The sequence below is a fragment of the Mirounga angustirostris genome, unplaced genomic scaffold (assembly GCF_029215605.1).
Source record: "Mirounga angustirostris isolate CCGP_5_RB_7025 unplaced genomic scaffold, mMirAng1.0.hap1 SCAF_11, whole genome shotgun sequence".
NCBI lineage: Eukaryota > Metazoa > Chordata > Mammalia > Carnivora > Phocidae > Mirounga > Mirounga angustirostris.
The window spans coordinates 40509691-40534609 of record NW_026991719.1 but is presented as its reverse complement, the minus strand read 5'-3'; the positions used below and the strand labels follow the sequence as shown (position 1 = coordinate 40534609).

At 40.8% G+C, this 24919-nt stretch overlaps 1 long non-coding RNA gene across 1 annotated transcript in view; it reads right to left on the bottom strand.

Moving 5' to 3' along the window:
• Nucleotides 1–8801: 8801 nt before the first annotated feature.
• Nucleotides 8802–24919, bottom strand: part of LOC135361925 (uncharacterized) — a 21734-nt gene continuing 5616 nt past the window's right edge. Inside the window, exons 2-3 of the long non-coding RNA XR_010406097.1 lie at nt 12769–13003; nt 8802–11536 (exon numbers count right to left, since the gene is read on the bottom strand). This is a non-coding gene — a long non-coding RNA (uncharacterized LOC135361925). The remainder of the gene's footprint in view (nt 11537–12768; nt 13004–24919) is intronic.

The window sequence follows — 24919 nt, the reverse complement described above, 5'->3', positions numbered from 1 at the left end:
GATCTTACACTCATCCATGCATAATCAAGTAGAAGCCTACACATGAAGAAGGGATGTTTTTTTTTTTAATTTAAATTTTTATTTCAATTCCAGGTAGTTAAGTAGGTGATGGGGATCAAGGAGTGCACTTGTTGTGATGAGCACAGAGTGATGTATGGAAGTGTTAAAGGAGTGATGTTCTATGTGAACCAGTGTGTGTGCATTTGATGTTAAACATGGCTTTTTCCCACCCATGGATACGCTGAATTTAAGGCACAGACGGTGATAGAGGAAGCTTATCTTGGTCAGTTGAAGCAAAACTGAAGGAAGTAAAGATTCAAACAAATAATAGTTGGACATGAGATTTCTTGTTTTGTTCCTGTTTTATTTATTTATTTTTACAATCTCTTATTACAGTATTATAGTACAATATTGTAATAAGAAAAAACATCCAGATGACAGATGCCCACAAAATGTGAAGCTATGGCAGTTAATTTTTTTTTTTAAAGATTTTATTTATTTATTTGACAGAGAGAGAGAGAGAGAGAGAGAGAGAGAGGGAACACAAGCAGGGGGAGTGGGAGAGGGAGAAGCAGGCTTCCTGCTGAGCAGGGAGCCCGATGTGGGACTCGATCCCAGGAGCCTGGGACCATGACCTGAGCCGAAGGCAGACGCTTAACGACTGAGCCACCCAGGCGCCCTATGGCAGTTAATTTTGTGAGACTACGCCTATGATGCAGAAACCTCTCTGAGGGCTCTAAGCCATAAAAATCCGCCAGTTACCTGATTATACCAAAAATCAGGTAGCTCCAAAAGCCCATTATATGCCATTCAAGGATGTTTATTGGAAAGTAGAATAGAGATCAACTCTGCTTTGTTCTGGTTCATTATTTCCTGCTTTTCATGTGTATCTCTGCAGCACTTTGCTCTTTTTCCAGGTCTGGCTATTGCTTCTAATAATTGCTGTGACATTTTTCTTTCCTGGCTCTGAGAGATTGTGGAATATGGTTGGTTTGGAAGAATTCGTCATGGCTTGAGTCTCATGGCTTGTTTTTGGTGAAAAGAGGAACAGACTAAAACCCTGTAGTTTCAGTTTTAGTCAGAAACAAACTTAGTTCTTAAAGGGAAATGCACACAATTTTGCCTTTGGAATATGATTTAAAAACCACCCTTTTCTTTCCTGAGCTCCTTTCAAAATACACTGTATCAGCTGGGGATGTTTTAGGCCGGTGCTGTCAAGTAGAGATTTCTTTTTTTTTTTTTTAAAGATTTTATTTATTTATTCATGAGAGACAGGGAGAGAGAGAGGCAGAGGCAGAGGGAGAAGCAGGCTCCCATGCGGGACTCGATCCCAGGACCGTGGGATCATGACCTGAGCCAAAAGCAGATGCTTAACCATCTGAGCCACCCAGGCGCCCGTCAAGTAGAGATTTCTTGATGAGATATTCTAAAACTCCGGCTGTTTAACACATTAGCCGCTAGCTACGTGTAGGTATTGAGGACTTGAAATTGGGCTAAGTGCAAATGGGGAGGGGGGCTGAAAATTTAATTTAATTTCTTTTTTTTTCAAAGATTTTATTTATTTATTTGATAGAGAGAGAGATAGCGAGAGCAGGAACACAAGCAGGGGGAGTGGGAGAGGGAGAAGCAGGCTTCCCGCCGAGCAGGGAGCCCGATGTGGGACTCGATCCCAGGACCCTGGGATCATGACCTGAGCCGAAGGCAGACGCTTAACGACTGAGCCACCCAGGTGCCCTTAATTTCTTTTTAATTAATTCAAATTAAAATTTAAATAGTTACATGTGGCTACTACATCATATAACTAGTAGCCAGCCAAGTAGCGATAAAGCCATCTGGTAATACTATCGAGATGCAATCCTTCCCATGTTTCTGCCCAAGTATCCTTAGTATGCAGGCTTTGATCCTTATGCTCCTTGCCTTGTGGCTGCATAGGACTACTGTGCCTTCAGCCATCATATCTGCATTCCAGTAAGGAAAAGGAGGAAGTGGAAGGAGAAAAACTAGAAATCATCTGTATATGTCACATGGTTACTCTTAGCTGTAGAGGTAGGCAAAGAGAAAATAGAGTTTGAGTCAGCCAATCTATAATGTCTGTTTCAACATCAAAATTTATGAGACCCTCATGGATTACAGAGAAACTAAATATGTGCTTAAAGAAAAAGAGCTGATTAGGTAGCTTCCTGGCAAGGGGACAGGCAGATATCTGGAAGCTACCCCAGTGATTCTGGTGTAAAAGTAATTGCACCCATTTTCAGTTTATGAAATCAGAGAGACAAGTGCAGAAAGAAGTGATACGTCTAAGATCATACAGATAATACCTTAAGGAGTAGAGACTCTCAACCTTGGTTGAGGAATGGAATTACCTGGGGAGGTTTAAAAAGTCCCAATGCCTAGGCTACACCCCTGACTAATTAATTCATCCTCAAGGGGAGGTGTTTGGAGTGTAGCTAAGGTTGAGAACTGTGTTGTGGTTACCTATTGCTGCATAACAAAAATACTCCAAGAAGAATTACACAAAATGAGAATAGGCTTAGGGAACTCAGTGACTCCATCAAACGTAATAACATTCATATTGTAAGAGTCCCAGAAAAAGAAGAGAGAAAAAGGGGGACAGAAAATTTATTTGAAGAAAGAGTAGCTGAAAATTTCCCTAATCTGGGGAAGGAAACAGGTATCTAGATCCAGGAGGCACAGAGAACGTCCATCAAAATCAACAAAAGCAGACCCACATCAAGACATATTGTAATTAAACTCACAAAATATAGTGATAAAGAAAAAATAGTAAAAGCAACAAGACAAAAGAAGTCATTAACTTACGAGGGAAAACCCATAAAGCTAGCAGATTTTTCAGCAGAAACTTGGCAAGCCAGAAGAGAGTGGCATGATATATTCAAAGTGCTGAATGGGGAAAATTCTGCAGCCAAGAATACTCTGACCAGTAAGGCTGTCATTCATAATAGGAGGAGAGATAAAGAATTTCCCAGACAAACAAAAACTAAAGGAGTTCAAGACCACTAAACCAGGCCTGCAAGAAATATTAAAGAGGACTCTTTGAGTGGAAAGGAGAGACCAAAAATGGCAGTATAAGGGTAGGAAACACAAAAACAGTAAAAATGAATATATCTGTAAAAAATCAGTCAAGGAACTTGCAAAAAAGGATATAAAATATAATAACATATACCTAAAATGTGGGGAGGAAAAGAGAAAAGAATGGGTTCAAACTTAAACAACATCAACTTACTATAGACTGCTATAAGTAAAAGAGGTTATGTATAAACCCAATGGTAACTACTAATCAAAAACCAGTAATAAGCATGCAAAGAATAAAGAGAAAGAAATCCAAATATATCACTAAAGAAAATCAGCAAACCATGAAAGAGAGAAAGACAAGACAGGAAAAGAAAGGGTCAGAGAAAATCTTCAGAAACAACCACAAAACAAGTAATAAAATGGCACTAAATACATATCTTTCAATAATTACTTTGAATGTAAATGGACTAAACACTCCAATCAAATGATACAAGGTGACATAATGGATAAAAAAAAAAAAAGACCTGGGCACCTGGGTGACTCAGTTGGTTAAGCGACTGCCTTCAGCTCAGGTCATGATCCTGGAGTCCCGGGATCGAGTCCCGCATCGGGCTCCCTGCTCGGCGGGGAGTCTGCTTTTCCCTCTGGCCCTCCCCCTCTCATGTGCTCTCTCTCTCTCTCAAATAAATAAATAAAATCTTAAAAAAAAAAAGACCCATCTATATGCTGCCTATAAAAGACTCATTTTAGACTTAGAGACACCTGCAGATTGAAAGTGAGGGGATGGAGAAACATGTATCATGCAAATGGATGTCAAAAGATAGCTGGAGTAGCAATACTTATTTCAGACAAAATAGACTTTAAAGCAAAGACTAACAAGAGACAAAGAAGGATACTACATAATAATAAAGGGGACAGTCCCACAAGAAGATATCACAATTGTAAATATTTATGCATCACACATGGGAGCAACCAAATGCATAAAACAGTTAATAACAAACATAGAGAAACTAATTGATAATAATACAATAATAGTAGGGGACTTTATCACCTCACTTACATCAATGGACAGATCATCTAAACAGAAAATCAACAAGGAAACAATGGCTTTGAATGACGCACTGGACCAGATGGACTTAACAGATATATTCAGAACATTCCATTCTAAGACAGCAGAATACACATTCTTTTCAAATGCACATGGAATATACCGCAACATAATAAAGGCCATCTATGAAAAAACCCATGGCTAACATCATCCTTAATGGGGAAAAACAGAGCTTTGCCCCTAAGGTCAGGAGCAAGACAACGGTATCCACTCTCACCACTTCTATTCAACATAGTACTGGAACTCCTAACCACAGCAATCAGACAACAAAAAGAAATAAAAGGCATCCAAAGTGGTAAGGAAGAAGTAAAACTTCCACTATTTGCAAATGCCATGATACTCTATATAGAAAACCCAAAAGACTCCACCCAAAGCCTGCTAGAACTGGGGCGCCTGGGTGGCTCAGTCGGTGAAGCGTCTGCCTTCGGCTCAGGTCATGATCCCAGGGTCCTGGGATCAAGCCCCGCGTTAGGCTCCCTGCTCAGTGGGAAGCCTGCTTCTCCCTCTCCCACTCCCCCTGCTTGTGTTCCCTCTCTCACTGTCTCTCTCTCTCTGTCAAAAAATAAATAAAAATCTTTATTTTTTTTTATTTGGAGCTCTCAGTCATAGTTTTATTTTTTTTAATTTTATTATGTTATGTTAGTCACCATACAATATATCATTAGTTTTTGATGTGGTGATCCACGATCCATTGTTTTCGTATAACACCCAGTGCTCCACGCAGTACGTGCCCTCCTTAATACCCATCACTGGGCTAACCAATCCCCCCTCCCCCCTCCCCTCTAAAACCCTGTTTGTTTCTCAGAGTCCATAGTCTCTAATGGTTCATCTCTCCCTCCGATTCCCCCCCCTTCATTTTTCCCTTCCTTCTCCTAATGTCCTCCATGCTATTCCTTATGTTCCACAAATAAGTGAAACTATATGATAATTGACTTTCTCTGCTTGACTTATTTCACTTAGCATAATTTCCTTCAGTCCCATCCATGTTGATGTAAAAGTTGGGTATTCATCCTTTCTGATGGCTGAGTAATATTCCATCATATATATGGACCACATCTTCTTTATCCATTCATCTGTTGAAGGGCATCTTGGCTCTTTCCACAGTTTGGCTATTGCGGACATTGCTGCTATGAACATTGGGGTGCATATGGCCCTTCTTTTCACTACATCTGTGTCTTTGGGGTAAATACCCAGTAGTGCAATTGCTGGGTCATAGGGTAGCTCTATTTTTAAATTTTTGAGGCACTTCCACACTGTTTTCCAAAGTGGCTGTACCAACTTGCATTCCCACCAACAGTGTAAGAGGGTTCCCCTTTCTCCACAACCTCTCCAAAAAATAAAAATCTTTAAAAATAAAAACCTGCTAGAACTGATAAAAGAATTCAGTAAAGTTGCAGGATACAAAATCAATGCACAGAAATCTATTGCATTTCTATACATCAATAATGAAGGAGCAGAAAGAGAAGTTAAGAAAACAGTCTCATTTACAATTGCACCAAAAGTAGTAAGATACCTAGGAATCAACCTAACCAAAAAAGTGGAAGACCTGTACTCTGAAAACTATAAAACACTGATGAAAGAAATTGAAGATGAAACAAACAAATGGAAAGGCATTCCATGCTCATGGATTGGAAGAACAAATAATGTTAAAATGTCTATACTATCCAAAGCAATCTACACATTTAATGCAATCCCTATTGAAATACCACCAGCATTTCTCACAGAGCTAGAACAAACCATTCTAAAATGTGTGTGGAGCCACAAAAGACCCTGAGTAGCCAAAGCAATCTTGAAAAAGAAAAGCAAAGCTGGAGGCATCACAATTCTGGACTTCAAATTATTATTACAAAGCTGTAGTGAACAAAATAGTATGGTACTGGCACAAAAATAGCCACAAAAATCAATGGAACAGAATAGAAAACCCAGAAATAAACCAGCAACTATGTGGTCAATGAAGCTTTGACAAAGCAGGAAAGAATATCCAATGGGAAAGGGACATTCTCTCCAACAAATGCTGTTTGGAAAACTGGACAGCAACATGCAAAAGAATAAAACTGGACCACTTCCTTATACCATACACAAAAATAAATTCAAAATGAATGAAAGACCTAAGCGTGAGACCTGAAACCAAAAAATCCTAGAAGAGAACACAGGCAGTAACAGATAGCAACTTCTTTCTAGATATGTCTTCTGAGGCAAGGGAAACAAAAGCAAAAATAAGCTATTGGGACTACATTAAAATTAAAAAGCTTCTGCACAGCAAAGAAACAATCAACAGAACTAAAAGGCAACCTACAGAATGGGAGAAGATATTTGCAAATGACACATCCAATAAAAGGCTAGTATTCAAAATATAAAGAACTTATAAAACTCAACAGCCAAAAACGAAATAATCCAATTAAAAAATGGGCAGAAGACATGAAGGGACATTTCTCCAAAGAAGACATCCAGGGGTTCAACAGACATGTGAAAAGATGTTCATCATCACTTCCCATCAGGGAAATCCAAATCGAAACCACAATGAGATATCACCTCACACCTGTCAGAATGGCTAAATTCAACAACACAAGAAACAACAGGTGGTGGCGATCATGTGGAGAAAATGGAACCCTCTTGCACTATTGGTGGGAATATGAACTGATGCAGACACTGTGCAAAATAGTATGGAGATTCCTCAAAAAGTTACAAATAGAATACCCTATGATCCAGCAACTGCACTACTGGGTATTTACCTAAAGAATACAAAAACATTAATTCAAATGAATACATGCACCTCTATGTTTATAGCAGCATTATTTACATTAGCCAAGATAATGGAAGTAGCCCAAGTGTCTATTGATTGATGAGTGGATAAAGAAGAGGTGGTACATATAGAGAATGGAATATTATTCAGCCACAAAAAGAATGAAATCTTGACACTTACCACAACATGGATGGAGCTAGAGAGTGTAATGCTAAGTGAAATAAGGCAGAGAAAAACAAATACTGTATGATTTCACTCATATGTGGAATTGAAGAAACAAAACAAATGAGCAAAGGGAAAAAGAGAGAGACAAACAAGAAACAGACTCCTAATTATTGAGAACAAACTGATGGTTTCCAGAAGGGAGGGGGTGGGGGGATGGGTGAAACAGGTGATGGGGATTAAGGGGAGCACTTGTCACGATGAGCACTGGGTGATGTATGAAATAGTTGAATCCCTATATTGTACTCCTGAAACTAATAGAACACCGTAAATAACAACAATGACAACACCCCAAATCTGGAATAGAGCTCAGGATTCGATAGGGGGATGCCAATATTACTGGTCCTCGGACAATACTTTGAGTAGCAAGAGTGTAAGAGGATTCAAACCTCAAGCTGGTCAGCTGTGTCTTTCTAACTGTCCCTCACCAAGCATAGTCACTCAGGGTCTAGTCCTTGCTGCCTTTGTGAGTGTGTGTGTGTGTGTAATAAGTAATAAACAATTGTTAGAGGGGCGCCTGGTGGCTCAGTCGGTTGGGTGTCTGCCTTCGGCACAGGTCATGATCTCAGGATCCTGGGATCGAGCCCTGCGTTGGGCTCTCTGCTCTGTGGGGAGTCTGCTTCTCCCTCTCCCTCTGTGTTCTCTCTCTCTCAAATAAATAAATAAAAATATTTTAAAAAAAGTTGTTAGAAAGAAAGCTCTCGTTCCCTCCAATAAAAAGATCAAAATATCAGATCAGGTTCAAGTGGTGAGCAAAGAAAGAACAACTGAGTTTTCAGGAAGAACCTATGGTCTTCTTAAGCAGTCTCTGTCATTTAGCTAAATGCTTTTCCTGGACAGCCTGGGAGCTGGGTCACACAGTGAGGCCCAGGCTCTAACTCTGGCTTTGCCACCAATTATCTGTGCAAGCATAGGTAAATGACCTGTGTCCTTCACTTTTCAGATCTGGAAAATTACGTAAATGCAGATCTTCCCTAAGTTCTCTTTCAGCTCAAACTTGTTCCACAGCCCACAGTTTCAGAGAGCCGTTACGCTTGTTTCATTGAAAATGTATGTTTGTCCCCAAAATGTAACCGAAGAGACAGCATAGCATATTCTGAGGGAACCTGGCCTGGTTTGCCCTCCTGTTTGGTTGCCTCAGTTAGAAGCACCTGCCCCAGCCTCAGTCCTTTCCAGAACCCTTCCATGTCAACCTTAATCCCCCCATGCCCCAGCCTCTCACCATGATACCACTGGTCCCTCAGACAGGCCATAGGTCCCTCAGACACTGAATTAGGACCCTGAATTTTGATAAGGGCAACCGTTTCTCCAATCAAAATATTTGGCCTCTATGCCAGAATTAATATAATGGGTAATTAGGTTTCGACTGTGGTAATGCTGTATAACAAACAATCCCCAAATTTAGTGGTGCGCACAAGTGTTTATTTCTCATTTGCAGGCTCCAGGGTTGGTTTAGGCAGCTCTGCCTTGGGCTGCAGGTTTAATTTAATTTAATTCTGATAATAGCAGCTACATGGGTCATGTTTTCTTTTCATGGCAATGGCAAAGGGCCAGGATGCCCTAAACCGAACGAGCGCATTTGGCGCCTCTGCTCTTGTCAGGTCCACTAGCGCCCCATCCACGGAAGCGAGTCAGGTGACCAACTCTGAACCCCCGTGGCACAAGGAAATCTACTCTCCCTCCTTTACTGGGGGTCCCTACAAAGTCACATAGCAAAGGGCGTGAAGATCTAATTTCAATAAAGGGAGGGAGTAAAGAGTGGGGACAATAATCTCCTCTGCTACAATGGGGCATAGCGTTTTTCTCCCCAATGTTTCATTTTGAAAAATTTCAAACACAGAGCATTTGAAAGAATTTTACAGGAAACACCCATAGACTCACCACCTAGATTCTATAATTAATAGTTTACTGCACTTGATGAATGACATTAGCCATCTCTCTCTTTACCCATTCATCACTCAATCTTATTATTTTTTTAAATTTAATTTAATTTTATTATGTTACGTTAGTCACCATACAGTACATCATTAGTTTTTGATGTAGTGTTCCATGATTCATTGCTTGCATATAACACCCAGTGCTCCATGCAATGCGTGCTGAATTTCAATGCAGCTTGCACACATCAGTGCATTTCCTCCTAAATATTTAAGTTTGCATAAAGTTAACTGTAATATTGCTTACAGTTCAATTTATTCCCTTGAGGTAACATTTACATACAAGATAATAATGCACAAATCTTAAGTGGACCATTCCATGAGTTGTTGTGTTTTTTTTTTTTTTAAGATTTTATTTATTTATTTGACAGAGAGAGAGAGAGAAAGAGAGAGGGAACACAAGCAGGGGGAGTGGGAGAGGGAGAAGCAGGCTTCCCGCTGAGCAGGGAGCCCGATGCGGGGCTCAATTCCAGGACCCTGGAATCATGACCTGAGCCAAAGGCAGACGCTTAACAACTGAGCCACCCAGGCGCCCCATTCCATGAGTTTTGACAAATACATACACCTGTGTATCCCAAACTCTGCTCCAGATAGAGGACATTATTATCACCTCGGAAAGTTCCCCGGGGACATAGATTTTTCAGTGGTTTTCTTTTTCACCTTACAAATGGATCAACTACAGATCCACATGAGGTAGTCTAAAAATTGTCCCATGGCTAAGCAGAACACTGTGATGCAGGGGACACAATAGTTTTTCCTGGGGCAGTCGGAGGCTGTGGCCTGAATTCCAGATTGCTCACAGAAGGAGTGTGCATGTTTTGAGAGCCTGTCGGAACTGTTGCCACTCTACAAGGAACACAAAAATGCTCACCCTCGGACCTTTGCACAATTAGAAAAGGCCTCCTTTTCCAAATGGAAGTAGCCCCCACCAGGGTGCACCCTTGGTGAGCAGGAGGTGCTGTGGTTTCATCCAGGCTACCCTGCTCTCTCCCCTTGGCCAGCACTCTTGAAAACAACCTGCACAAGTGTGCCTGAGGCCCTGGGTGACTGCTCTGCTCCAGGCCCTGTATGCTTGGTGTTGGTGAGACAGTGGTGAGAAAGACAGACAAGATTTCTGGCCTCAAAGAGCTTCTGTTCAAGTGGGACCAACTTCTGTTCCAGGTTGTACAATCTATTCAGCGGCAACTGGGAAGTAACAGTAGTTAGAAGTCTGGACTTATAGTTGATAAGTGAACGGTCTATCTATCTATCTATCTATCTATCTATCTATCTATTTATTTTTAGAGAGAGCAAGCGCACGTGCAAGCAGTGGGGTGGGGGTGCAGAGAGAGAGAGAGAGAGAATCCCAAGCAGGCTCCACGCTCAGTGTGGAGCCCCACATGTGGATCAATCTCACGACCCCGAGATCGTGACCTGAGCCAAAATCAAGAGTCTGATGCTTAACTGACTGAGCCACCCAGACACCCCAATAATGAACAGTCTAGAGTTGATAAATACAGACTGAAGATCCTTGAAGTCCAGGTACAGGAAAACACTGACTCTAACGCAGTTGGAATTCAAGTCCAACGGGACAGAGAAACACTTCTTAATCACATCCTAAGGCTTTCTCTTAATGGAGAGAAATTAGAAATGAACATTGGAGCCATGGGGTATATTATTCATTGCCTCTTATCAATACATTCATCTTTCAGTTCATTGTTAGTGAATCATTGCATAGTGCACGCTGAAACATTCTTGAATCCTCTCCACTTCCATTATTTGTAAAGTCCCAGGTTGAAAGACTCATTTCAAAGGGTAGTTCTCATTAATGCCTTCAGGAGCACAGTAGGTTCTGTACCTATGTGAAGCACTCAGTCTGAGAAAATACAGAGTGGGTGGATCATGGGAGACTGGAGAGTGTGTGCCCCTTCACCATAATTCAAGTATACTAAGTAAATAGAAAAAAAAGTAGTGACAACAGTATTAGTAATAAAATAAACAAATGAGCTGGTTAATCAAAACATGCTTATGGAATGGGTTTGGCTAATCTGCGACCTCTGAGGTCTCTCGATAGAAATGTACACTTGGTGTACCCATTGGACAGATGAGGTAAGTGGCAGCAGCACCTGTTAGGCTATAGCCCTGTAAGTGGGTCCATTCTTACCTTGGAGTGGAGTATGTTACTCGCATTCTGGGCTGTGCTATCTTAAATAAGTTAAAGAATGAAGAATCGTTGGAAGGACTTTATGCTGCTGTATCAGTTACAAGTAAGTTTGGCTACAAACAACAACCTCCTCCCCCTAACAAATAACAAGGTAGAATTTTCTCTCCCATTTCTCTCGGGTAAAGGACATCTGAAAGTAGGCTGTCCATGAATGGTATAGGATCTTTGGATGTCACTGGGGACACAGTCTCTTCTCTTTTTGTCCTACTGTACTCAGCATATAGCTTCCATCTTCGAGGTCACCTCATGGTCCAAGATGGCAGGTGATGCTCCAGGCCTCAAGTCTGTTTTCCAGGCTGGAAAAAAGAAAATAAAAGAGGAAGGACAAAACATCATACATTGTTAAGGATCCTCCCTGGAAGACCCACCCAATGCTTCAATTCACATTTCACTGAACGTTTAACTTAGCCCCGTGACCATACGTCGCTGTAAGGGAGGCTGGGAAATGTAGTATTTTGGTTTTGTTTTTTAGCGGGGCACATTGACTAGGTTTCAGTTACCAAGGAAGAAAAGGATAGAAGGGGATATTGAAGGCTGACTAGTTCGTTATCTCTGCAGTAAGTGCAAATAAGTGGCATTTATTGAAACTACTGGGCTTGAATAAACACTGTATAAAGATTATTTGCACAAAGCTGGTCTTCATTTTTCAGAGAGAAATGCACATAATATCAAATTAACCATTTTATTTTATTTATTTCAAATGAACCATTTTTATTTTTTTATTATTATTATGTTATGTTAATCACCATACATTACATCATTAGTTTTTGATGTAGTGTTCCATGGTTCTCAAATGAACCATTTTAAATGGACAATCCAGTGGCATTCAGTATGTTCACAATGTTGTGCACCCATCGTCTCTCTCTGGTTCCAAAACATTTTCTTTTCTTTTCTTTTCTTTTTTTTTAAAGATTTTATTTATTTATTTGAGAGAGAGCACATGAGAAGGGGGAGGGTCAGAGGGAGAAGCAGACTCCCCGCCGAGCAGGGAGCCCGATGTGGGACTCGATTCCGGGACTCCAGGATCATGACCTGAGCCGAAGGCAGTCGCTTAACCAACTGAGCCACCCAGGCGCCCCCAAAACATTTTCATCACCCCAAAAGGAAACCCTGAATTTGTTAAGCAGTTACTTTCTATTCCCCACTTCCCCCAGCTCCTGGTAACCACCGATGTGTGTTCCGTCTCTATAGATTCACCTATTCTGCATAATTCATATGAATGGAATCATACCACATGTGTCTGGTTTCTCTCACTTAGCATGTTTTCAAAGTCCATCCACATTGTAGCACATGTTTGCATTGGTTCCTTTTTATGGCTGAATGCAAGAGGAGAATCTTCTTAGCAGGTGCAGTACCCCCCGCCCCCCGCCGCCGACTCCATGCCTCATTCTGAACAAAGGCCCCAGCAAAAATCGGTTGCCTTATACTTGTGTCTATCATGTTTCCAAGTATTCTTGTGGAGACAAATGTCGGTATAAGCACCAAGACCTTGGTTGTGAGCAACTGCCCTCAGCCAACCATGACAAACCTGTTCCTTATTTTCCCAACCTCTCCTGCAGCCGCTCAAGCTCCGGGCCCCGAGACCCAAGCAGAAACTGCTGGGCTGAAGGGGTCCTTCCACCTTTTCTTGCTCTGATGGTAGGCCTGATGGTTGGAGCTGTGGTACGTGTCTTTCCATCACAAATGCTCAGCTGTGCAGAGATCGAGTCCTTACATCCTTGAGGCATCGAATCCACCCTCGCCACTTCCTACAGAGAGCACTCCTGTTACACGAGAAAGAGAAATGCCTATTTGCCTCAGCCACGGGGAGACAGGTGTTCTGCTACTTCCAGCAAAAGTATTTCTAATGAATCTGCCGAGTTCCTTTTCAGTGATCGGTTTCCCTTAGACCCATCAGAGGCAAAAATTATAGCTGCCACGGAGAGAAGGAGGATGCCTCTGCAGGGGGCTCCTAAGCTAGATCGTGGCCAACCTCCAACTAGAGTCTAAGACAGCACTTTTCTTTCTTTCCTTTTTTTTTTTTTAAAAGATTTTATTTATTTATTTGACAGAGAGAGACACAGCAAGAGAGGGAACACAAGTAGGGGGAGTGGGAGAGGGAGAAGGAGGCTTCCCGCAGAGCAGGGAGCCCGATGCGGGACTCAATCCCAGGACCCTGGGATCATGACCCCAGCCGCAGGCAGATGCTTAATGACTGAGCCACCCAGGCATCCCCAAGACAGCACTTTCCTAATATGGCTATGGAATCAGAAACCTATAGTCTGCTCGACTTCATACAGGCACGAAAGCAAGAGCGCCTGGATCTTCCCGTGTCTCTCTGCCCCTCTTGCTTAAAGAAATGGATCATCTATTTATGCCTACGGTTGTCAACGCATCCACCAAGGTTCCCCAGGGGCTGTTCGACCTTAGCTGTCTTCAACTCGCAGAGTGGTGCACTGCAGTGGGAGCCCTGGCTGGAAGCCCACATTGGGAGGATGCTAAAAAAGAGCTTAAAAAAAATGCAATACCTACATTTTGCTTAATGTTGTGAGATGGAAACAGGCAGCTAGAAGGGACAAACCTGAGCTGTTAAGAAACGCTTTAAGGAGTGTCTTGTGCTCCTAACAAGGTCTTTGTGATTTTAAAACATCTCGCTAATAAGGGTATTCTCTCCAGTATTTGCTTAAATATTTTCAGATTACTTGAAGATAATTAAAAAGGAATCTGGAGGTTTCCCAAAGCTTTGCTTAAATGACTCACATTTAGAGGAATCTCAGTGTGGATAATGAGAAACATGAAACAAAACTAGGAGTGCCTGGAAATGACTTTGCTTTTGTTCCAGAGAATCTTCATTGAGACTGTATTTTGAAATTGAATCAGGAGGCATTTTTGGTCCTGGGATTTAGAATAAAGAATGAAGCCCTCTGATTTGAAGATGATAAAATAGCTGGAAAAAAGCCCAAAGCTGTCATGTTATATTTAAAGGTATCTTTTATTTAATTTGGAACATATTACTGGGATATTGTAGCATTAAATATATAAAAGATATTTAAATCCTTTCAGTTTTCCAGGACTGCACTGAAATTTAATTATATATATTCACCAACAGAGATTGTAAGTGGTTCTTGGCAGCTGATAGTCCATAGAAACCGAGCAGCAAAAGTTAAGATGGGGCAGAAAAGACACTGGACAAAAGCAAAGGATAAATAAGAAGATATGAATTCTAAGTAAAGTAGATGATCAAGAAGCTACAAGAGGTACCTCAGGAAAATATAGGATTCACAAAATAACTTCCAATTAAATGGCATTGTAGGTATCTAGCTAAACATTAAAAAAACATAACCTCTGCTTTATTTATATATGTTGAATCATTTATTCAACAGATGTTTTTGAATATCTACTGTGTACCAGGCATTGTGCTCAACGCATTGGTTAGCAAGAGCTAAACAAATCCAAAAAGCAACAATTAAAAAAAAATACAACAGCAACAAAAACAGAAAGACTCAACCCCTGTTTCCAAAGAGCATAATGTAAAGCAGGGACATCAACAAATAATCAGGTAATGCGATACAACGTGGGAAGGGTCACATTACAAGTGTACGTCGGGTATTTGGGGAAAATATTGGAAAACAGACATAACCCAAATTAAGGAGGCTTTCTGGAGTGGGTAGCATCTGAACTGGGCCTTCAACAACTAACAGCAGGTGCCAGGGCAAAATGATCGGTACTACAAAAAGAGGAAGCATACGCAACAGCCCAGAGGTGTTAAGATTTCTTGACACTTGGGGAAAGTGAGATAGTAGGGGCCATCGCCAGAGATGAATCTAGAGAGGTAGGCAGAGGACAAATCACAAATGTACTAGTCAGGATAGGCTTAGGTTTTTTATTTTTTTGAGTATAGTTGACACACAATGTTACATTAGTTTCAGGTGTACAACTTAGTGACTTGACAAGTTTATCTAAGTGTAGCTACCATCTGTCCCGTTAGGTCTCTATTAAGTTATCATTAACCATATTCCTTACTCTGTGCCTCTTATTCCTGTGACTTATTCATTCCACAACTGGAGGCCTGGAGCTGCCTCTCCCCTTCACCCATTTGCCCACCCTCACCCTCCTCCCCTCTGGCAATCATCAATTTTTTTCTGTATTTATAGGTCTGATTTTGATTTTTGTTTGCCTATTCGTTTTCTTTAAAGATTCCACTTATGAGTGGAATCAAATGGTAGTTGTCTTTCTCAGGCTGGCTTATTTCGCTTAACATTATATTCTCTAGCTCCATCCATGTTGTCTCAAGTGGTGTGATCGCATCCTTTTTATGGTTGCATAATATTCCTCTGTGTGTGTGTGTGTTTGTGTGTTTTCCTTATTCATTCGTCTAAGAATGCACACTTGGGCTGCTTCCATAGCTTGCCTGTTGTAAATAATGCTGCAATAAACATAAGGGTGGCATGTATCCCTCTGAATTAGTGTTTTCATTTTCTTTGGGTAAATACCCAGTAGTGGGATTGTTAGATCATATGGTATTTCCACTTTTAATTTCTTGAAGAACTTCCATACTCTTTTCCACGGTGGCTGCACCCATTACATTCCCACCAATAGTATGCTGGGGTTCCTTTTTCTCCACATCCTCACCAAAACTTGGTATTTCTTGTCATTTTGATTTTAATGACAGGTGAGGTTTTACTGTGGCAATAGCCCCAAAGTCAAAAAAAAATCTGCCTCTAGACTACACGTCGTACATGGGCTTTTCTGTCTTATAATATTCCGATCGCAACTTGAGGCTTCAGGATTCACTGCTGCAGGGGAAGACAGCACAGATAATCATGCACCTGCTCTTAAATACTTCTGCCCAGAAGTGACGCTCATTCCTTTCCTCATTTCACTGGCCAACGTGAGTCAAAGAAGCACCGCAAACTTCAGGGAAGTGAAAGCTGCAATCCTCCCTGTGTTCAGAAGGATAAGGGAATTGGACATATGGGGGACCACCAGCAAAGTCCCCCAGAGGCCTCAGGTACCACGTTTCGGAATTTTTATTTTATCCTCAAAATGCAGGCACGATTCCAAACAGAGGCAAAACAAACACGAGGAACTCAGCCATACCACTGGTTGCCCTCTGATTTCATTTATTTTTGTTTTTATTATTTTTTTTTTAAGATTTATTTATTTATTTGGCGGGGGAGTAGGGGCAGAGGGAGAGGAAGAGAGAAACTCAAGCAGACTCTGCGCTGCGGGCAGAGCCCTACTCGGGGCTCGATCTCATGACCCCGAGATCACGATCTGAGCTGAAACCGAGAGTTGGTCGCTTAACTGACTGCGCCACCCAGGAACCCCAGCCCTCTAACTTTATACTGCGAGTCTCCAGAGACTGGAGTCAGGGTCCAATCAGGAGAACAGAACCCATAGTTGTTACACCAGAGGAGGTGTGATAGAGGGATCAGCTACATTGGTTAGGGAGAAATGAGAGAGCCAAAAAAGCAACTGTGAGCTAACCCAGAGAGAATACTGGCAAGAAGCAGTTACTATCACCAGGGCAAGGAACACAGTATGGGAGAGGTGGGGTTGCCAGAACCCGGGCAGTCAAAGGAGAGGCCCAGTGGAATTGATTTGGGGGCCTCCTAAGAGGCTTGGTTGCTACTGCTGAAGCTGGTTCTGGAAGATCTAAAGGGAACTGGAGGCCGGAGCAAACTACTCCTGCTAGGAAGCCCTCAGCCCCTCTTATTGCCTTCCACTCTCCCACCACAGCCCCCCATCGGCAGAAACTAGAAGGACATCCCACCAAGGTTCCAGCTTTCACGCCCCTGACACCCTGGACATTTAGCAAACCCCTCCTTTCTCTGTCTGTCCAGCCAGGGGTCTTCCACTCACTGCTCTCTGGGGGTACATCATGCTCCCTATTTGGTGTCCCATTCTTCTATCACCCATATCACCAATTATCTGCGTTATGGTGCTGTTGTTGGAAGTACTCAAAGTGGTTTTTGTTTTTCTTACTAAATCCTGAGTAAAGGAGTAAGTCTCCAGTTTATTTGTGAAAACTGATCATAGAGCTAAATTTGGACACTTGATTTCTAATTCTAGAAAAACGGGTCCCTAGCCACGGTGCTAAGATTTATGCCCATAGACTTGGTGGAACCTGTGGGTGTGCCTAAACTTAAGGTTTCAGCCTTCCTTTCCTGCCACATCCTGCCACATTCCAGGGTAACTGACCTCAGGACATAGCTCTACGGGACTTCTTGAGGCCTTCACCACCTCCTCAAACTAACATAAAATTGGACTGTCCAAGGGCAACTAAAGGGGTCGTTAAGATATTTCAGGGAGGGGTGCCTGGGTGGCTCAGTTGGTTAAGCCTCCGATTCTTGATTTCAGCTCAGGTCATGATCTCAGGGTCATGAGATCGAGCCCCACATTGGGCTCCACGCTCAGCACAGAGCTACTTATCCTTTGCCCTCTGCTCCTCCCCGAGCTTTTGCGTGCTCGTGCACACACTCTCTCTCTCTCTCTCTAAAATAAATAAATAACATCTTAAAAAATATTTCAGGAAGAAATCACTCAAATTAACATCTAGTAAAAATGTATTTTTTTAATGTACAGTTATCTGGCTGAGGCTCTATAGCTCAGGGGTTGGAGCGCTGATCTTGTACAGTTGTCTGAATTGGACACATGTACAGAGTCATAGCCACCACCACAATCAGGATGCAGCACAGTTTTGTCACCCCCAAAACCTCCCTTGTGCTCTCCCTTTAAAATTACACCCTCCTGCTCTCACTCACCCCTGGCAATGACGGATCTCTTTTCCATTACTATAGTTTTGTGTCTTCAAGAATGTCATACAAATGGAATCATATGGCATACAACCTTTGAGACTGACTTCCCCTCCGCATAATGCCTTTGCGATTCATTCAAGTTATTAGGTACGTCAAACTGCTCATTCCTTTTTATTGTGGAGCAGTATTCCATCAGAAGGATGGACTAGAGTTTGTTTATTCTTTCACCCATTGAAGGACATCGGGGTTGTTTCCGGCTTGGGGCTGGTACAGGTATCCCCTGCTTTTCAAAAGTTCTCATCAAGTAACTTCACTTTTATGGCAGACCTACATTAGTGCCTGTTTTCTTCCTCTTTGGAAGAAATCCAGAGAGGATTTTTACTTTTACGAAAAAAAGGTGAAAAGCATTGTTTTGCAGGGAGCCATTATAGAGGAAGCTTGCACCCCAGAGCAGCAAGAGTGGTCCCGCAAGGTCCTTCCCTGGGAACTACACTCAGCGTCTCAGCATCCAGCCGCTAGATCTTTGAACTGGATCTCTGAGCATCTGTGCTTTATCTCCGTTTACTTTGTACATCCATTAGCGAGATGTGTCGTAAGGTATCAGAAAAGCCCAAGAGAGGTTATTTCTTTGGGTCTGAGAATGCTCAAAAATTTTTTTCCATATAAATTAATGATAACTGCTTCTCCACTTTACGTCATTTCAGCTTATAAAGGTTTCATAGAAATGCTCTACTTTTGGATAGCAGGGGAAACCTGTATAAGTAAAGCTGCTATTAACACTCATATGCAGGTTTTTGTATGAACATGTTATTTCTCTTGAATATAGACCTACGAGTGGGGGTGCTTGCTCTTATGGATAAATGCATGTTAATTTTATAAGAAACTGCCCAACTGTTCTCCACAGTCTGCATTCTGACCTTTGTTTGGTCTTGTCTGTATTTTTATTTAAGACATTCTAGTAGGTTGTAATCATGGCATTGGTTTTCTTTTCCTAAGTGGCTAATTATGTTAACTCTTTTCACATCATTATTTGTCATCCACATATCCTCTTTTGTCTGTTGAAGTCTTTTGCCTAGTTGTCAATTGAGTTAATTTTTTGCATATGAACATCCAATTCTATTTTTTGAAAAGAATGTACTTTCCCCATTGAATTGCTTTTGCACTTTAGTCAAAAATCAACTGACCGTATTTGTGTGTAGACCAATTTCTGGACTCTATTCTGTTACATTGATCTGTATATCTATTCCTTCACCAATACCACCCTGTCTTGATTGCTTCATACTTTGTAGCATTATAGTGAGTCTTAAGTTGGATAGTAGGAGGTCTTCAATTTTATTCTTCATTTTAAAAATTGTTTTCGCTATCCTAGTTACTTTGACTTTCCTATTAATGTTAGATTTCCCTTGTCTAGATTTACAAAAAAATCCTGCTGGGATTTTGATGGGAGTTGCATTAAATCTGTACATCACTTTGGAGAAAATTAACACGTTTTCTAGGGTTAGGCTTCCAATCCATGAACATGGTAGGTCTCTCCGTTTGTCTAGGTCTTGTTTGATTTCTTTCATGAGCATTTTGTAGTTTTCAGCATACAGTACATATTTTGTTAAACTTCTATCTAAATATTTCCTTTTCTAGTATTGTGAATTACATATTTAAAAGATTTTCACCTCAAATTGCACATTGCTAGTATATAAAAATATGATAAGATTTTTGTGTGCTGACCTTTATCCTGAGACCTTGCTTAACTTCACTTAATTAGTTCTAGGATTTTATAGATTCCTTGGGATTTTCTAAGTAGATAATAATATCATCTGTAAATAGGAGAAATTTTCTAATATCCCTTGAAAACTCTTCTTTTTTCCTTCCTTTCCTTTTTGTTCCTTCTGGTTTTTTTGTTTTTCTCTTTCCCCAATATTCCATTTAAAATTATACTGTGATTTTTGCTACATGTGTGCCTTTTATTTATCTTTCCTGCCTTATTGCACTAGCTAGGAGTTCTAATACAACACTGAATAGGAGTGATGATGGTGGACCTTCCTGCTTTTTTCCCCCTCATCTTAGGGGAAAGAATTCAGTCTTTAATCTTAAGAATCATGTTAGCTGTAGTGTTTTTGGTGTGTTTTTTTAATGAGCTCTTTATCAGGTTAAGGAAGTCCCTTTTATTCTTATTTTGCTCATAGGTATTATCATGAGTGGATGTTGAATTTGTCAAATGCTTTCTCTGCATCAACATGATCATGTGCTTTTTTTTTTCTTTAGACAGTTAGTATGGTGGATTGCATTGACTGATTGCCTCACATTGAACCAGCCTTGCAGTCTCAGGATAAACACCACTCATGGTGTATACGTCTTTTCTTTTTTTAAAAGATTTTATTTATTTATTTATTTATTTATTTATTTATTTATTTGAGAGAGAGAGAGAGAGAGAGAGAGCACATGTGCATGGGCACACAAGTGGGGGGAGTAGCAGAGGGACAGGGGGAGAATCTCAAGTGGACTCCCCACTGAGTGTGGAGCCTGACAGGGAGCTCGCTCTCACAACCCTGAGATCATGACCTGAGCCAAAACCAAGAGTCAGACACTTAACCAACTGAGCCATCCAGGCAATCCATACTTCTTTTTATACATTTTTAGATTCAATCTGCTAATATTTTGTTGAGGATTTTTATCTCTAAGTTCATGAGAGATATTGGCCTGTAGCTTTCTTTTCTTGAACTCTCTTGTCTTGGTATCAGGGTAGTGTTGACCTCATAAAATAATTGCTCACTCTCTTGTATTTTCTAGAAGGGATTGTGTGGTATTGGTGTTATTTCTTCTTAACATGTTTGGTGGAATTCACCAGTGAAACCACCTGGGCCCGTAGAATTCTTTTTTGGAACATTTCTATGACAAGTTCAATTTGTTTGTTTGTTTGCTTTTGTTTAAAAGATTTTATTTATTTATTTATTTGAGAGAGAGAGAGAGAGAGAGAGAGAAAGAGCAGGGTAAAGAGCAGAGGGAGAGGGACAAGCAGACAGCACACTGAGCATGGAGCCCAACATGGGGCTCAATCTCAAGACCCTGAGATCGTGACCTGAGCTGAAACTAAGAGTCAGATCCTTAAATGACTAAGCCACCCAGGTGCCCCCAATTTCTTCAATAAGTATATGTAGTATGATGAATTATGGCCTCCCAAAAGACATCTTTGTCCTAGTTTCCAGAATCTGTGAATATATTACTTTAATGGCAAAAGGGACCTTGTAAATGTGATTAAGTTAAGGATCCTGAGATGGGGAGATTACCTGGATTGTCTGAGTGGACCCTAAATGTAATCACAAGAGTCCTTAAAAGAGGGAGGCAAGAAGGTCAAAGGAGGAAGTAGGAGGTGTGACAATGGAAGCAAGATGCTACACTGCTGGTTTTGAAAGTGGAGGAAGGAGGTGCGCCTGGATGGCTCAGTCAGTTAAGCATCCTGCTCTTGGTTTCGGTTCAGGTCATGATCTCACAGTCATGAGATCAAGCCCTGCATCAGGCTCTGTGCTCGGTGTGGACTCTGCTTGAGATTCTCTTCCTCTCCCTCTGCCCCCTCCCCCCTCAAATAAATAAATAAAATCTTAAAAAATAGATGGAGGCTTTAAAAAGAGGAGGTGCTGGGTGGCTCAGTCGGTTAAGAGTCTGCCTTTGGCTCAGGTCATGATCTCGGGGTCCTGGGATCAAGCTCCACATTGGGCTCCCTGCTCAGTGGGGAGTCTGCTTCTCCCTCTCCCTCCCCCCACCCCGCTCATGCTCTCTCTCTCAAGTAAATAAATAAAATCTTAAAAATAAAAGATGGAGCAAGGAGCCATAAGGCAAGTAATGCGGCTCCATAAGTGGAAAAGGCAAGGAAATGGATTCTTTTCTAGAGCCTCCAAAAGGAGCCAGCTCTGCGGACACCTTGACTTTAGGTCAGTGAAACTGATTTCAGACTTTTGTTTCGTGTGCACTTAAAGACAATGGGTATCCTGCTGTTCTTGGGTAGAGTGTTATATAAATGTCAATTAGATCCAGTTGGTTGATGTTGTTCAGATCTTCTATATCCTTATTGATTTTCTGTCTGTTAGTTCTAGCTCTTACTGAGAGAGGAGTGTTGAAATCTCCAACTCTAATTGTGGATATGCTTATTTCTCCTTTCATTCCTGTCAGCTTCTTCTTCATGTATTTTAAAGCTCTGGTATTAGATACATCTAGGGTTGTGTCGTGGGCAGTCCCTAAGAAGGTGAGTCCCAGTGAACTCACCTCGTGATGCTCATGCTTTTGTGTAATCCTCTCCCATCAAATGGGGGCAGGACCTGGGACTTGCTTCTAACCAGTAGAATATGGCAAAGGTGATGGGATGTCATGATCTTGATTAAGTTATGTTATATGGCAAAGAGGATGAAATGCTGCTTCCATAATTATGTCACATTATGTAAGACTCTCTTAGCAGACCAGAGTGAGAGATCATCTTTGTTGGATTGATAAAGTAAGCGGCCATATTGAGGAAGCCCACTTGGCAAAGAACTTCAGCCAGCTTCTAGGAATTAAAGATGGCCTCTCATACCTGAGAGTGGCCTCCAATGGACAGCCAGCAAAAATCTAGAGCCCTTGGTCATACTGCTGCAAGGAAATGAATTCTGCCAAAACACAAATGAATTTGGAAGTGGATCTTTTCCCAGTCAAGTTTATGATGACACTGCAGTCTTTGCAGACACCTGGATTGCAGACTCCCTGAAGGACAGAACCCAGTTAAGCTGTTCTATGACTTCTAATGTACACAAACTGTGAGATACTAAATGTGCATAGTTTTAGGTCACAATTTACCTGAGTTTGTGGTAATTTGTTATGCAACAATAGAAAATGAATACAGATTGTAATATCTTCTTGGTGAACAGATCTGTTATTATTATGTAATATTCCTCTTCACTCCTGGTAATTTTTTTTTTTGCTGGGAAGTCTAACCTGTCTGATATTAATAAAGCCACTCTACCTCTCTATTATTACTTTTTTACATGGCATATATGTTTTCATCCTTTTACTTTAAACCACCTATGTCAGGGTATTTGAAGTGAGTTTCTTGTAAGCACTCATTTTGGGGTCCTGGGTTTTTTCTTTTTTTTATCCATTATGACATTTCTTTTAATCGATTTGTTAAGACTGTGTACATTTAATGTGGTTATTGATAAGTTTGGATTTAGGTCGAACATTTTATCACTTGTTTTCTGTTTGTTCCCTCTGTTCTGTGTTCCTCTGCTTCCCCTTTCCTGCCTCTTTTTGGGATTCATTGAACATTTGTTAGTATTCCATTTAATTTCTCTACTGTGTTTTTACTTTATCTCTTTGTATATTTTAGGGAATACAATATACATACTTAAATTTTTATAATTTTCCTAGAATCGATATTTTACCAATTCAAGTGGAATATGAAAACCAAACTAATATGGAGGTCCCTTTATCCTTTTCCCTTTATGTTGTGATTGTGTATTACCTCTACATATGCTGAAAATTCCATTAGACCATGTAGTAATTTTTGTTTTCTTTTTTTATAATTTTTGTTTTCAGTCAAAGATCATATTTTAAAGAACTGGTGAAAAGAAGAACTTATCTTCACCATCCTTTTATAGCAGGTCTTCTGGCAATGGATTCTCTCCGTTTTCCTCCCTTGGAATATGTCTTTATTTCACTGTCATTCCTGAAAGCTATTTCTGCTGGATGTATTATTTGGGGTTGACAGTTCTTGTAGCACATTAACAGTGTTGTGTGCTTCTTTACGACCTTCTTGGTTTCTGATGAGAAATCCATAGTCATTTGAATTGCTGTTACCCTAAATGCAATTGCCATTTTTTTGTCTTTCTGTTTCAAACATATTTTGTTTTTCTTGTCCACAGTTTGAATATAATATGTCTGGGCATTGATTCTTTTGAGTTTATCCTATTTGGAGTGTGCTGAGGTTCCTGAATCTTTAGGTTTATGTCTTTGGTAAAACTGGAATGTTTTCAGTTATTTTATCTTTATACACACACACACATATATATACATATATATATATATATTTTTTTTTTTTTCTGCATCACATTTTCTCCTGCCTTGGGGACCCCAAAGACATGAATGTTAGACATTTTGTTATTATCCTACAAGAGCATGTGGATATTTTATTTACTTCTCAATTTTCCCCTCTGTTGCTAAGATTGGATCATTTCCATTGATTTATCTTCAAATATACTGACTCATCTTCATTCTGCTATTGAGTCCATCTAATCCCTTTAAAATTTTAGTTATTATATTTTTTCTGTTATAGCATTTCAATTCGGTCCTTATTTTATCTTTTAATGCTTTTAAAAAAGATTTATTTATTTATTTATTTTTTGAGAGAGCGAGATTGAGAGAAAGAGAGAGAGCACAAGCGGAGGGAGGGGCAAAGGGATAGGGAAAAGCAGACTCTCTGCTGAGCAGGAAGCCTGACACAGGGCTCTATCCTAGGACCTGGGATTATGATCTGAGCCAAAGGCAGACACTTAACTGACTGAGCCACCCAGGCACCCCCTATCTTTTAATCCATTGCTGAGACTTTCTACCTTTCCATTCATTTCAAGATCATTTGCTCTTACTTGTTGGAGCATTTTTATAATAGCTGTTTTAAAGTCTTGTTTAGATAATTCTAACATCTCTGTCATGTTTCATCTCAGCAGTGGTGTCTTTTGATTGATTACCTTTTCAATAGGCAATCCATGGTTGAGATTTTCATAGTTCTTCATGTACTGAATAATTTTTGGGTTGTATCCTGGACATTTTTTAAAATTTATTTTTATTTATTTATTAGAGAGAGAGAACGAGCAGGGGGAGAGGAGAAGCAGACTCCCCACTGAGCAGGGAGCCTGATGTGGGGCTCAATCTCAGGACCCCAGGATCACAACCCGAGCTGAAGGCAGACGCCCAACCGACTGA